Consider the following 16,690-nt stretch of genomic DNA (forward strand, 5'->3'; position numbering starts at 1 on the left):
GGGGGGGGGGGGCTATTTATAGGCATAAGTGGAGCTAGGAGAGTCCAAATGAGGTGCGGTTTTCGGCCACGCGATCGTGATCGAACGCTCTAGGACATGGAGCAGAGTTTGGTGGGTTTTTGGGCCAAATTGGAGGGGTGTTGGGTTGCAACACACACAAGGCCTTTTCGGTCCCTCGGTTAACTGTTGGAGTATCAAACGAAGTCCAAATGATACGAAACTTGACAGGCGGTCTACCGGTAGTAAACGAAGGCCGCTTGGCAAGTCTCGGTCCAATCCGGAAACGTTTAACCCCCACACATGAAAGAAAGCTAGAAATAACCACCGGAGGAGAACGAAGCGCCGGAATGCAAAACGGACAACGGGGAAAATGCTCGGATGCATGAGACGAACACGTATGCAAATGCAATGCACATGATGACATGATATGAGATGCATGACAACGAAAACAACACACGGAGACAAAGCCCCGAACCCGAGAAATAAATATAACTTAACGCCGGAAACGGCAAGAGTTGGAGTACAAAAAGGGAAAGTTACATCCGGTGTGTTACTGTGACTCCTCCGTTGGTCCAATTAGTTTTTGTTCTAGTGTTTTATTCTTTGCAAATTTGTGCTGCACAGGTGACCATGTTCTTGAGCTTGCATGTCAAATTTATATGGTTCCAAGTAGTTCTAATGCTTGATTTAGGCTCTAGGCACTTGTAGGAGTAGTTGCTATCAATATTATTGAGTTTGTTTTACTTTTATTTTGAAGTTACTAAAAATTTCAGAATTTTTCAGAGAAAAACAATATGCTTAGGAAGATGTTCCAAGGTGGTTCCTCTAAGAAGCAAGGACCCAGGATTGCTATGCGCGATGCTGATGAGGATCCACCAAGAGACGCTCCAGTACGGCCTTGCGAATGGCCGCCGGAAAATTTTATGGACCGTGCGAGAATTAAAGAAGAATTCAAAGCATATTTGCACAATGCCGGTCTTGAGGATTTTGAGTCTAACAAATGCCCCCAGTATCATGATCTCACAAGTTCATTTGTGAGGAGGTTTGAGTATTCATCTTCGCGTAATTCTCCTTCAGTCATGTTTGATCTCTATGACAAATCCAATACCACGGACTTAGAGGATTTTACTTCTGCTTGCAAATTTCCATCATGGAGTAGTGTTAGGGATCTCCCTAAATCTGAATTTAGAAACTTTCTTGCTAGTATAACTGTGGGGGAGTCTAGAGATATAACACAGGCTACCATAGGGAGCATTCACTTTCCTGCTATACATTATTTTGCTCTCATCATCGGTAGATGCACAAATGCTAAGGATGAAGCATGTCACATGTGTGTCCCTGATCTTAACATTCTTAGGAGTGTTGTGTTAGCGGACCAATCTTATCATATGGGAGCCATTGTAGCTCGTAGGTTGCATCATAATAGACATAATGGAGATTTCTTTGGAGGAATTTATGCAACCCGCTTAGCTCATTTTCTTGAGATAGACATTCGTGAGAGTGAAACGGAGTTACCTACTGCATATTTAGATTATGACTCTATGGCTTCGCACCAGCTTGTCGAGAGGCCTGAATCACCTCTCTTATATCGTTTAATTTTTGATAAACGATGTGTTTTCCGTATTACTCTCCCTGCTCCTGCCTTCTTTGATTCACAGACAAAAAGAAGATATGTTATTACCAGAGAAGAGGCAGAAGAGTACGAGAGGAGAACGGAGGCAGCTCGACTCCACGCTGCAGCTCAGCAGGCGATAACCGCTGCACATCAGTATGATCCCAACTATTCCTCCTCATCACAGTACGACCTCAACAACTATTATTATGGATATCCGCCAGGCCAGCCGTGGCCATAGACCAACTTAGGCCAAAATCCTAAGCTTGGGGGAATACATATTTCTCACCGACATTACATTTATGTTCACACACACTCATTACTAGATGTCGATGCTCATACTTTTTCACTGTAATATCCATGCTAGTTTATTTTATTTTTCCTGCTTTCTTCTTGTGTGTTTGTTAAACATTAAGAAAAACCAAAAAAATTAGTAGTAGTTTATTTTTATGCTGTAGTAGTAATAATTAAAAAGAAAACCCAAAAATATTTCCTGTTCTTCTTTTGCTTGTTGGGAGCTTTCCCGTGTAAATAGTTTTATTTCTTTTCTTTTCTTTGGGGGTCAGTAGGAGAAGACCATAATTAAATTGTTGAAGTGGCTCTTATATGCATTATTGTTGATTTAACCCAGAGCCCATATTGCCTTGTCTTCTCATGTTTATTGAATGCTCGCAGATTCCAGCTTAGTCCAACGCATGTACACTCTTATTATTATTCACACCGTTCGGTCGTGCAAGTGAAAGGCAATTATGATGATATATGATGGACTGACTGAGATGAGAAAAGCTGGTATGAACTCGACCTCTTTTGTTTTTTGTAAATATGATGAGCCCCTCGTTCTTGATTCAGCTTATTATGAATAAACATGTTTGCAATGATAATTAGAGATCATAGTTGCTTGTGCCATGCTTGATTAGCTATGAGTTATAATGGTTTACCTTGTGTGCCAACATGCTATTGAGATGATTATGATGTGGTATGATGGGGTGGTATCCTTCTTTGAATGATTTAAGTGACTTGACTTGGCACATGTTCACGCATGTAGTTGAAACAAATCAACATAGCCTTCACGATATTTATGTTCATGGTGGATTATATCCTACTCATGCTTGCATCCAATGTTTATTAATTTTAATGCATGTACATGGCTGTTGTTGCTCTCTAGTTGGTCACTTCCCAGTCTTTTGCTAGCCTTCACCTGTACTAAGCGGGAATACTGCTTGTGCATCCAATCCCTCAAACCCCAAAGTTATTCTAGATGAGTCCACCATACCTTCCTATATGCGGTATCTACCTGCCGTTCCAAGTAAATTTGTATGTGCCAAACTCTAAACCTTCAAATAAACATTCTGTTTTGTATGCTCGAATAGCTCATGTATCAACCAAGGCTGTACTTATCTTCCGTGTTAGGCAGATTATTCTCAAGAGGAGTGGACTCCGCTCCTCACTCATGAGAAATGGCTGGTCACTGGGATGCCCAGTCCCATGCTTTATGCAAACTAAATCAAAATTAATTGCAAACAAAACTCCCCCTGGGACCTGATGTATGTTGGAGGCACTCGTTGTTTTGAGCAAGCCATGGATTGATGCTTGTTGGTGGAGGGGGAGTATAAACTTTACCATTCTGTTTGGGAACCGCCTATAATGTGTTTAGCATGCAAGATATCGCCATCTCTTAGTTGTTACGTTGACAATGAAAGTATACCGCTCAAAATACAATTTATCTCTATTTCAAAACCGAGCTCTGGCACCTCTACAAATCCCTGCTTCCCTCTGCAAAGGGCCTATCCATTTACTTTTATGTTGAGTCATCACCCTCTTATTAAAAAGCACTAGCTGGAGAGCACAGCCGTCATTTGCATTCATCACTGTTAATTTATATTGGGTATGACTATGATTGGATCTCTTTTACCATGAATTACAATGTCTAGTCAGTCCTTGATCTTTAAAGGTGCTCTGCATTTACGTTTTGCGGTCTCAGAAAGGGCTTGAGGAGTTCATGTATTCACTATGTGCTCATGCTTTGTTCCGGTTCTCTATTAAAAGGAGGCCTTAATATCCCTTAGTTTCCAATAGGACCCCACTGCCACGGGAGGGTAGGACAAAAGATGTCATGCAAGTTCTTTTCCGTAAGCACGTATGACTATATACGGAATACATGCCTACATTACATTGATGAATTGGAGCTAGTTCTGTGTCGCCCTATGTTATGAATGTTACATGATGAACCGCATCCGGCATAATTATCCATCACTGATCCGGTGCCTACGAGTTTTCCATATACTGGTTCTCGCTTATTTACTTTCCCACTGCTACTGTTACAATCACTACAAAATACCAAAAACATTACTTTTGTTGTCTTTACTTTTGTTGCTGCTACCACCACTATCATATTACTTTGCTACTAAACACTTTGCTGCAGATACTAAGTTCCAGGTGTGGTTGAATTGACAACTCAGCTGCTAATACTTGAGAATATTCTTTGGCTCCCCTTGTGTCGAATCAATAAATTTGGGTTGAATACTCTACCCTCGAAAGCTGTTGCGATCCCCTATACTTGTGGGTTATCACCCTTCGTGATCAATGCCCCCTCCAGCGGAGTGCCGAAAAAGGCCCCAAGATGGGATCTCACGGGTACACAAGGTTGCGGCGGTGGAATTAGGTTTTCGTGGTGCTCCTAGATGTTTGCGGGGTACGTGGACTTATATAGGAGGAAGAAGTAGGCCGGTGGAGCAACGAGGGGCCCATGAGGGTGGAGGGCGGGCCCAGGGGGGTAGGCGCGCCCCCTACCTCGTGGCCTCCTCGATTGTTTCTTGATGCCCACTCCAAGTCTCCTGAATCATGTTTGTTGAGAAAATCATGTTCCCGAAGGTTTCATTCCATTCGGACTTCGTTTGATATTCCTTTTCTGCGAAACACTGAAATAGGCAAAAAAACAGCAATTTGGGTTGTGCCTCCGGTTAATAGGTTAGTCCCAAAAATAATATAAAAGTGCTAAATAAAGCCCATTAACATCCAAAATAGATAATATAATAGCATGTAGCAATAAAAAATTATAGATACGCTGGAGACGTATCAAGCATCACCAAGCTTAATTCCTGCTCGTCCTCGAGTAGGTAAATGATAAAAATAGAATTTTCTATGTGGAATGCTTCCTAACATATTTCTCAATGCAATTTTATTTATTGTGTGATGAATGTTTAAATCCGAAAGATTCAAGATAAAATTTTGATATTGACATAAAAATAATAATACTTCAAGCATACTAACTAAGCAATCATGTCTTCTGAAAATAACATGGCCAAAGAAAGTTATCCCTACAAAATCATATGGGTTAATTAGATAAATGCCACTCCAATTATGGCGATTCATAAAAATACCATTGCAATTTCCAAACTTTGAAAAATGCCACTGCAAATTTTGCAATCTTTGAAGAACACCACTGCAGACTTCGAAAAATGCCACTGGAAGTGGCATGAAATGGCATTTTTCAAAGTTTGGAAATTGCGGTGGCATTTCTCAGAATCGCCATAATTGGAGTGGCATTTATCAAATTAACCCAAATCATATAGTCTGGCTATGCTCTATCTTCATCACACAAAATATTAAATCATGCACAACCCCGATGACAAGCCAAACAATTGTTTCATATTTTTTTTGTTCTCAAACTTTTTCAACTTTCATGCAATACATGAGCGTGAGCCACGGACATAGCACTATAGGTGGAATTGAATGGTGGTTGTGGAGAAGACAAAAAGGAGAAGCTAGTCTCACATCAACTAGGCATATCAATGGGCTATGGAGATGCCCATCAATAGATATCAATGTGAGTGAGTAGGGATTGCCATGCAACGGATGCACTAGAGCTATAAGTGTATGAAAGCTCAACAAAAGAAACTAAGTGGATGTGCATCCAACTTGCTCTCTCACGAAGACCTAGGGCATTTGAGGAAGCCCATCATTTGAATATACAAGCCAAGTTCTATAATGTAAAATTCCCAGTAGTTTATGAAAGTGACAACATAGGAGACTCTCTATCATGAAGATCATGGTGCTACTTTGAAGCACAAGTGTGGAAAAGGATAGTAACATTGTCCCTTCTCTCTTTTTCTCTCATTTTTTGGGCCTTCTTTTTTTTCATCTTGTGGGGGAATCATAGTCTCCATCTTCCTTTCCTCACTGGGACAATGGTCTAATAATGATGATCATCAGACTTCTTTTTTACTTACAACTCAAGAATTACAACTCAATACTTAGAACAAAATATGATTATATGTGAATGCCTCCGGCGGTGTACCGGGATATGCAATGAATCAAGAGTGATATGTATGAAAGAAAATTATGAACGGTGGCTTTGCCACAAATACGATGTCAACTACATGATCATGCATGGCAACATGACAATGATGAAGCGTGTCATAACAAACGGAACGGTGGAAAGTTGCATGGCAATAATATCTCGGAATGGCTATGGAAATGCCATAATAGGTAGGTATGGTGGCTGTTTTGAGGAAGGTATATGGTGGGTGTATGATACTGGCGAAAAGTGCGCGGTAATAGAGAGGCTAGCAAATGTGGAAGGGTGAGAGTGCGTATAATCCATGGACTCAATATTAGTCATAACGAACTCACATACTTATTGCAAAAATCTATTAGTTATCGAAACGAAGTACTACGCGCATGCTCCTAGGGGGATAGATTAGTAGGAAAAGACCATCGCTCGTCCCCGACCGCCACTCATAAGGAAGACAATCAATAAATAAATCATGATCCGACTTCATCACATAACGGTTCACCATACGTGCATGCTACAGGAATCACAAATTTTAACACAAGTATTTCTCAAATCCACAACTACTCAACTAGCACGACTCTAATATCACCATCTTCATCTCTCAAAACAATTATCAAGTATCAAACTTCTCATAGTATTCAATGCACTTATATGAAAGTTTTTATTATGCCTAAAAGCAAATTACCATGCTGTTCTAAAGGACTCTCAAAATAATATAAGTGAAGCATGAGAGACCAATAATTTCTATAAAATAAAACCACCACCATGGTCTAAAAGATATAAGTGAAGCACTAGAGCAAAAACTATATAGCTCAAAAGATATAAGTGAAGCACATAGAGTATTCTAATAAATTCCGATTCATGTGTGTCTCTCTCAAAAGTTGTGTACAACAAGGAGGATTGTGGTAAACTACAAATAAAAGACTCAAATCATACAAGACGCTCCAAGCAAAACACATATCATGTGGTGAATAAAAATAAAGCTCCAAGTAAATTTACCAATGAACGAAGACAAAAGAGGGGGTGCCTTCCGGGGCATCCCCAAGCTTAGGCTTTTTAGTGTCCTTGGATTTTACCTTGGGGTGCCTTGGTAATCCCCAATCTTAGGCTCTTGCCACTCCTTGTTCCATAATCCATCAAACCTTTACCCAAAACTTGAAAGCTTCACAACACAAAGCTTAACAGAAAATCTCGTGAGCTCCGTTAGCGAAAGAAAACAAAACACCACTTCAAGGTACTGTAATGAAATCATTATTTATTTATATTGGTGTTAAACCTACTATATTCCAACTTTTCTATGGTTTATAAACTCCATTACTAGCCATAGATTCATCAAAATAAGCAAACAACACACGAAAAACAGAATCTGTCAAAAACAGAACAGTCTGTAGTAATCTGTATCAAACACATACTTCTGGAACCCCAAAAATTCTAAAATAAATTTCTGGACGTGAGGAATTTATCTATTAATCATCTTCAAAAAGAATTAACTAAATAGCACACTCCAATAAAAATGGCAGCAATTCTTGCGAGCGCTAATGTTTCTGTTTTTTTACAGCAAGATCGCAAAGACTTTCCCCAAGTCTTCCCAAAGGTTCTACTTGGCACAAACACTAAGCAAGGAAAAAAATTGGGTTGTCTCCCAACAAGCGCTTTTCTTTAAAGCCTTATAGCCAGGCATAAGATTTCAACGATGCTCACATGAAAGACAAGAATTAATGCACAAAGAGAGCATCATAAAACACGTGACAAACACATCTAAGTCTAACATACTTCCTATGCATAGGCATCTTATAGGCAAACAAATTATCAAGGCAAGCAAAAACTAGCATAAGCAAGGAAGCGGAAAGAAACAATAGCAATCTCAACATAATGAGAGGTGATTTACTAACATGAAAATTTCTACAACCATATTTTCCTCTCTCATAATAATTACATGTAGGATCATAAGCAAATTCAACAATATAGCTATCACAAAACATATTCTTAACATGATCCACATTTATGCAAAGTTGACACTCTTCCAAAATAGTGGGATTAACAGTAACTAAAGTCATGACTTCTCCAAACCCACTTTTATCAAAAACTTCATAAGATTGAACATTCTCCAAATATGTGGGATCTAAAGTTGACACTCTTCCAAACCCACCTTCAATATTATTGCAAACATTATAATCAATCTCATATTCATCATGGGGCTTAAATAAATTTTCAAGATCAAAAGAAGAATCACCCCAATCATGATCATTGCAATAAGTAGTAGATCATGTATATAGGCATCACGTCCATGACAAGGAGACCGACTCCTTCCTACATGTACTACTATTACTCCACACATCGACCGCTATTCAGCATGCATCTAGAGTATTAAGTTCATAAGAACAGAGTAACGCTTTAAGCAAGATGACATGATGTAGAGGGATAAACTCATGCAAAATGATATAAACCCCATCTTTTTATCCTCGGTGGCAACAATACAATACGTGTCGTTTCCCCTACTGTCATTGGGATCGAGCACCGCGAGATTGAACCCAAAGCTAGGCACTTCTCCCATTGCAAGAAAGATCAAAATAGTAGGCCAAACCAAACTGATAATTCGAAGAGACTTGCAAAGATAACCAATCATACATAAAAGAATTCAGAAAATATTCAAATATTGTTTATAGATAATCTTGATCATAAACCCACAATTCATCGGATCTCGACAAACACACCGCAAAAAGAGTTACATCGAATAGATCTCCAACAAGATCGAGGAGAACTTTGTATTGAGATCCAAAGAGAGATAAGAAGCCATCTAGCTAATAAATATGGACCCGAAGGTTTGAGGTAAACTACTCACACATCATTGGAGAGGCTATGGTGTTGATGTAGAAGCCCTCCGTGATCAATGCCCACTCGGGTGGAGCGGCGGAAAAGGCCCCAAGATGGGATCTCATGGGTACAGAAGGTTGCGGCGGTGGAATTAGGTTTTCTTGGTGCTCTCCGATGTTTTCAGGTACGTAGGTATATATAGGCGGAAGAAGTAGGTCGGTGGAGCCACGAGGGGCCCATGAGGGTGGAGGGCGTGCCTAGGGGGGTAGGCGCGCCCCCTGCCTCATGGCCTCCTTGTTGATTGCTTGACGTCCACTCCAAGTCCTCTAGATCACGTGTTCCAAAAATCACGCTCCCGAAGGTTTCATTCCGTTTGGACTCCGTTTGATATTCTTTCTCTGCGAAACACTGAAATAGGCTAAAAACAACAATTTGGGAAGGTCCTCCGGTTAATAGGTTAGTCCCAAAAATAATATAAAAGTGTATAAATAAGCCCATTAAACATCCAAAACAGAATATATAATAGCATGGAACAATAAAAAGTTATAGATACGTTGGAGACGTATCATCCACCTCTTTATATACGGGGGAGGGGGGCACCCCATAGACACACAAGTTGATTGTTTAGCCGTGTGCGGTTCCCCCCTCCATAGAATTCCACCTCGGTCATATCATTGTAGTGCTTAGGCGAAGCCCTACGTCGGTAACTTCATCATCACCGTCATCACACCGTCATGTTGAGGAAACTCTCCCTCGGCCTCAACTGGATCAAGAGTACGAGGGACGTCACCGAGATGAACGTGTGCAGATCGCGGAGGTGCGGTGCATTTGGTACTTGATCAGTTGGATCGCGAAGACTTTCGACTACATCAACCACATTTCATAATGCTTCCGCTTTCGGTATGAGGGTACGTAGAAATACTCTCCCCCTCTTGTTGCTATGCATCTCCTAGATAGATGTTGCGTGATCGTAGGAATTTTTTTTGAAATATTGCGTTCCCCAACAGTGGCATCCGAGCCAGGTCTATGCGTAGATGTTATATGCACGAGTAGAACACAAAGGATTTGTGGGCGTGGGTATATACATATTGCTTGCCATCACTAGTTGATTCTTGATTCAGCAGTATTGTTGGATGAAGCGGCTCACACCGACATTATGCGTATGCTTACGCAAGACTGGTTCTACCGACGTGCTTCACACACAGGTGGCTAGTGGGTGTCTGTTTCTCCAACTTTAGTTGAATCGGATTCAATGAACAGGGTTCTTTCTAAAGATCAAAAAGCAATCACTATACCACATTGTGGTTTTTGATGTGTAGGTAAGAATGGTTCTTGCTAAGCCTGTAGCAGCCACGTAAAACTTGCAACAACAATGTAGAGGACGTCTAACTTGTTTTTGCAGGGCCTGTTGTGATGTGGTATGGTCAAGACGTGATTATACAAATTGTTGTATGAGATGATCATGTTTTGTAACACAGTTATCGGCAACTGGCAGGAGCCATATGGTTGTCTCTTTATTGTAGGAAATGCAATCGCCAAGTATTTGCTTTACTTTATCACTAAGCGGTAGTGATAGTCATAGAAGCAATAGTTGGCGAGACAGCAAAGATACTTCGATGGAGCTCAAGGTGTCAGGCCAGTGACGATGGTGATCATGACGGTGCTTTGGAGATGGAGATCAAAGGCACAAGATGACGATGGCCATATCATATCACTTATATTTGATTGCATGTGATGTTTATCCTTTATGCATCTTATTTTGCTTAGTATGACGGTAGCATTATAATATGATCTCTCACTAAATTTCAAGGTACAAGTGTTCTCCCTGAGTATGCACCTTTGCTACAATTCGTCGTGCCGAGACACCACGTGATGATCGGGTGTGATAAGCTCTACGTTCAAATACAACGGATGCAGGCCAGTTTTGCACATGCAGAATACTCGGGTTAAACTTGACGAGCCTAGCATATGCAGATATGGCTTCGGAACATTGAGACCAAAAGGTCGAGCATGAATCATATAGTAGATATGATCAACATAGTGATGTTCACCATTGAAAACTACTCCATCTCACGTGATGATCGGACATGGTTTAGTTGATATGGATCACGTGATCACTTAGATGATTAGAGGGATGTCTATCTAAGTGGGAGAGTTCTTAAGTAATATGATTAATTGAACTTTAATTTATCATGAACTTAGTACCTGATAGTATTTTGCATGTCTATGTTGTTGTAGATAAATGTCCTGTGCTGTTGTTCGGTTGAATTTTAATGCGTTCCTAGAGAAAGCTAAGTTGAAATATGATGGTAGCAATTACTCGGACAGGGTCCGTAACTTGAGGATTATCCTCATTGGTGCACAAAAGAATTACATCTTGGAAGCACCACTAGGTGCCCAACCCGCTGCAGGAGCAACGCCAGATGTTATGGACACCTAGCAGAGCAAAGCTGATGACCACTCGATAGTTCAGTGTGCCATGCTTTACGGCTTAGAACCGGGACTTCAACGACATTTTGAACGTCATGGAGCATATGAGATGTTCCAGGAGTTGAGTTAATATTTCAAGCAAATGCCCGAATTGAGAGATATGAAGTCTCCAATAAGTTCTACAGCTGCAAAATGGAGGAGAATAGTTCTGTCAGTGAGCATATACTCAGAATGTCTGGGTACCACAATCACTTGACTTAGCTGGGAGTTAATCTTCCAGTTTATAGTGTCATTGACAGAGTTCTTCAATCACTGCTACCAAGCTACAAGAGCTTCGCGATGAACTATAATATGCAAGGGATGGATAAGACGAGTCCTGAGCTCTTCGCAATGCTAAAGGCTGCGGAGGTAGAAATCAAGAAGGAGCATCAAGTGTTGACGGTCAACAAGACCACTAGTTTCAAGAAAAAGGGTAAAGGGAAGAAGGGGAACTTCAAGAAGAACGACAAACAAGTTGCTTCTCAAGTGAAGAAGCCCAAGTCTAGACCTAAGCCTGAGACTGAGTGCTTCTACTGCAAAGGGACTGGTCACTGGAAGCGGGACTGCCCCAAGTATTTGGCGGAGATGAAGGATGGCAAAGTGAAAGGTATATTTGATATACATGTTATTGATGTGTACCTTACTAATGCTCGCAGTAGCGCCTGGGTATTTGATACTAGCTCTATTGCTAATATTTGCAACTCAAAACAGGGGCTACGGATTAAATGAAGATTGGCTAAGGATGAGGTGATGGTGCATGTGGGAAATGGTTCCAAAGTCGATGTGATCGCCATCGGCACGCTACCTCTACATCTACCTCCGGGATTAGTTTTAGACCTGAATAATTGTTATTTGGTACCAGCGATGAGCATGAACATTATATCTCGATCTTGTTTGATGTGAGACGGTTATTCATTTAAATCAGAGAATAATGGTTTTTCTATTTATATGAATAATATCTTTTATGGTCATGCACCCTTGATGAGTGGTCTATTTTTACTAAATCTTGATAGTAGTGATACACATGTTCATAGTATTGAAGCCAAAAGATATAAGTTTAATAATGATAGTGCAACTTATTTGTGGCACTACCGTTTAGGTCATATTGGTGTAAAGTGCATGAAGAAACTCCATTCTGATGGGCTTTTAGAATCACCTGATGCTTGCGAACCATGCCTCATGGGCAAGATGACTAAGACTCCGCTCCGGAACAATTGGAGCGAGCAACAGACTTGTTGGAAATAATACATACTGATGTATGCGGTCCGATGAGTGTTGATGCTCGCGGCGGGTATCATTATTTTCGTACCTTCACAGATGATTTGTGCAGATATGGGTATATCTACTTGATGAAACATAAGTCTAAAACATTTGAAAAGTTCAAAGAATTTCAGAGTGAAGTGGAAAATCATTGTAACAAGAAAATAAAGTTTCTGCGATCTGATCGTGGAGGAGAATATTTGAGTTACGAGTTTGGTCTTCATTTGAAACAATGCGAAATAGTTTCGCAACTCACGCCACCTGGAACACCACAACATAATGGTGTGTCCAAACATTGTAACCGCACTTTATTAGATTTGGTGCGATCTATGATGTCTCTTACTGATTTATCACTATCGTTTTGGGGTTATGCTTTAGAGACGGTTGCATTTACATTAAATAGGGCACCATCGAAATCCATTGAGACGACACCTTATGAACTGTGGTTTGGCAAGAAACCCAAGTTGTCGTTTCTTCAAGTTTTGGGTTGCGATGCTTATGTGAAAAAGTTTCAACCTAATAAGCTCGAACCCAAATCGTAGAAATGTGTCTTCATAGGATACCCAAAAGAGACAGGTGGGTACACCTTCTATCACAGATCCGAAGGCAAGATGTTCGTTGCTAAGAATGGATCCTTTCTAGAGAAGGAGTTTCTCTCGAAAGAAGTGAGTGGGAGGAAAGTAGAACTTGATGAGGTAACTGTACCTGCTCCCTTATTGGAAAGTAGTTCATCGCAGAAATCAGTTCCAGTGAATCCTACACCAGTAAGTGAGGAAGCTAACAATGATGATCATGAAACTTCTGATCAAGTTACTACCGAACCTCGTAGGTCAACCAAAGTAACATCCGCACCAGAGTGGTACGGTAATCCTGTTCTGGAAGTCATGTTACTTGACCATGACGAACCTACGAACTATGAGGAAGCGATGATGAGCCTAGATTCCGCAAAATGGCTTGAGGCCATGAAATCTAAGATGGGGTCCATGTATGAGAACAAAGTGTGGACTTTGGTTGACTTGCCCGATGATCGGCAAGCCATAGAGAATAAATGGATCTTCAAGAAGAAGACTAATACTGACGGTAATATTATTGTCTACAAAGCTGGACTTGTTGCGAAAGGTTTTCGACAAGTTCAAGGAGTAGACTACTATGAGACCTTCTCACTCGTAGCGATGCTTAAGTCCGTCCGAGTCATGTTAGCAATTGCCGCATTTTATGATTATGAAATTTGGCAAATGGATGTCAAAACTGCATTCCTTAATGGATATCTTAAAGAAGAGTTGTATATGATGCAACCGGAATGTTTTGTCAATCCAAAAGGTGCTAATAAAGTGTGCAAGCTCCAGCGATCCATTTATGGACTGGTGCAAGCCTCTCGGAGTTGGAATATACGCTTTGACAGTGTAATCAAAGCATATGGTTTTATACAGACTTTTGGAGAAGACTGTATTTACAAGAAAGTGAGTGAGAGCTTTGTAGCATTTTTGATATTATATGTGGATGACATATTTATGATCTGAAATGATACATAATTTGTGAATAGCATAAAAGGATACTTGAATAAGAATATTTGAATGAAAGACCTTGGTGAAGCTGCTTATATATTGGGCATCAAGATCTATAGAGATAGATCAAGACGCTTAATTGGACTTTCACAAAGCACATACCTTGATAAAGTTTTGAAGAAGTTCAAAATGGATCAAGCAAAGAAAGGCTTATTGCCTGTGTTACAAGGTGTGAAGTTGAGTCAGACTCAATGCCCGACCACTGCAGAAGATAGAGAGAAAATGAAAGTCATTCCCTATGCTTCAGCCATAGGTTCTATCATGTATGCAATGCTATGTACCAGACCTGATGTGTGCCTTGCTATTAGTCTAGCAGGGAGGTACCAAAGTAATCCAGGAGTGAATCACTGGAAAATGGTCAAGAACATCTTGAAATACCTGAAAAGGACTAAGGATATGTTTCTCGTTTATGGAGGTGACAAAGAGCTCGTCGTAAATGGTTACGTTGATGCAACCTTTTACTCTGATCTGGATGACTCTAAGTCACAAACCGGATACGTATTTTTATTGAATGGTGGAGCTGTTAGTTGGTGCAGTTCCAAACAGAGCGTCGTGGCGGGATCTACGTGTGAAGCGGAGTACATAACTGCTTCAGAAGCAGCAAATGAAGGAGTCTGAATGAAGGAGTTCATATCCGATCTAGGTGTCATACCTAGTGCACCGGGTCCAATGAAAATCTTTTGTGACAATACTGGTGCAATTGCCTTGGCAAAGGAATCCAGATTTCACAAGAGAACCAAGCACATCAAGAGATGCTTCAATTCTGATCAAGTCAAGGAGGGAGACATAGAGTTTTGCAAGATACATACGGATCTGAATGTTGCAGACCCGTTAACTAAGCCTCTCTCACAAGCAAAACATGATCAGCACCAAGACTCCATGGGTGTTAGAATCATTCACTACAAAAAAAAGACACATCCGTGACATTTTGGGCCGAACGATTTTTTTTCTGTCATACATATGACACTTCTATGACGATAATTGTGACAAAACCCGGTATCATCATAGATGTGGTGGGCTCCTACTTCTATGAAAAAAAATCATGACAGAAAATGGGCTTTTCGTCCTGGGCGGGCCGGAGACGCAGCTGCATGACATTCTTTGGGCCGTCCATGACAGAAAAAACCATGGTAGAAGCGAGGGCGAGGAAAATTTCGGGGAGTTCCCGGTTATGGTGGGAGGTCGGGGGCCGAGCAATGCGCGTTTCTCTCGTATACGTACGCGCGTGTGTGCGAGGCGTTGGGCTCTAACTGAACCCGAACGATTGCACTGCAGGCTACGCGTTACTGAACCCGAGCGATCGATCGATGGCTGTAAACTGAACCCGATCGAGTGATTCCTTCGCTACTGCTGCTAACTGAAGCCGATCGATGCTGCCTCTGGATGAACAGTGAGTGTTGCAGGGGGGTTTGGATGAACAGTTCTCGATGGGGGTGGATGAACAGGACCCCGTGGTGTTGCCTTTGGATGAATAGGACCCCGATCAATCGAGCCGGTTGGGGCTGGACGAACAGGACCCCGTGGAGGGCTGGATGAACAGGACCACCCCGTGGAGGGCAGGATAAACGGTAGACGGTGGAGGGCAGGATGAACAGTAGCCCGTGGAGGGGTGGTTGAATAGGAGCCCGTGGAGAGGGCTGGTTGAATAGTAGCCGGTGGAGTAGCGCGCGGTGGAGGCTGGATGAACAGGAGCCTGTGGATGAACAGTCGCAGGTGGAGGCTGGAGGAGGTCGACGGTGGATGAACAGTAGCTCGTGGAGGCTGGAGGGGGTCAACGGTGGAGATGAACAGTATCCCGTGGAGTCCCGTTTTGCGGTACGCCACACCTCTCCCGATGAACAGGACCCCCGTTTCGACCGTAGCGCTCCAACACAAGTCGGTTTCCTCCGTTTTGCGGTACGCTACAGCCCTCCCGGTGAACAGGACCCCCGTTTTGACTGTAGGAGGTCTGTTTCATCCGTTTTGCGGTACGCCACACCCCTCCCGATGAACAGGACCCCTGTTCCGACTGTAGGAGGTCTGTTTCCTCCGTTTTGCGGTACGCCAGACCCCTCCCGATGAACAGGATCCCGTTTCAAACGTGGCCGGTCGAACACAAGGCTGTTTCCTCCGTTGTGCGATACGCCAGGCCTCGTTTCCATCGCATGTTCCGTCCAAGCCCACCCGATGAACATGACACATTCCGTTGCCTCCCCATGAACACGCCGCATTCCGTTGCCTCCCCATGAACATGGCGCATTCTGTTGCCTCCCCATGAACACGACGACGACGATGTTTCTCTGTTCCGACCTAGCCATTTACACGAGCCCTGGCCGTACGTATGCGCGAGTAGGCATTCAAGACCCCGCCCGTATGTACACATATGTGGCCATATTTTCTTTCTTGCACCATGGCTGCTGTACGTACGTGTACATGCTACATGCGTGCCTCTACTACGACACGTGCGCGGCTCTACATCGACCAGTATATATGTACGTACACGTTCGCGACCAGAATGACAATGCTACGTACGCTTCGACCAGGTGGGTCCCGACTGTCTGGCACTTCCTTGCGTGCGAAGATGTAGCTGGTGGGTCCCAGCAGTCAGGGGGGGGCGAAATACGGTGGCCCGTCCGGTGGGTCCCTGCTGTCAGGTGGAGGAATAATTATTTTGCACGTAATAAGGAGGCACTTCCT

The sequence above is a fragment of the Triticum dicoccoides genome, chromosome 3A (genome assembly GCF_002162155.2).
Source record: "Triticum dicoccoides isolate Atlit2015 ecotype Zavitan chromosome 3A, WEW_v2.0, whole genome shotgun sequence".
NCBI classification, from domain to species: Eukaryota; Viridiplantae; Streptophyta; class Magnoliopsida; order Poales; family Poaceae; genus Triticum; species Triticum dicoccoides.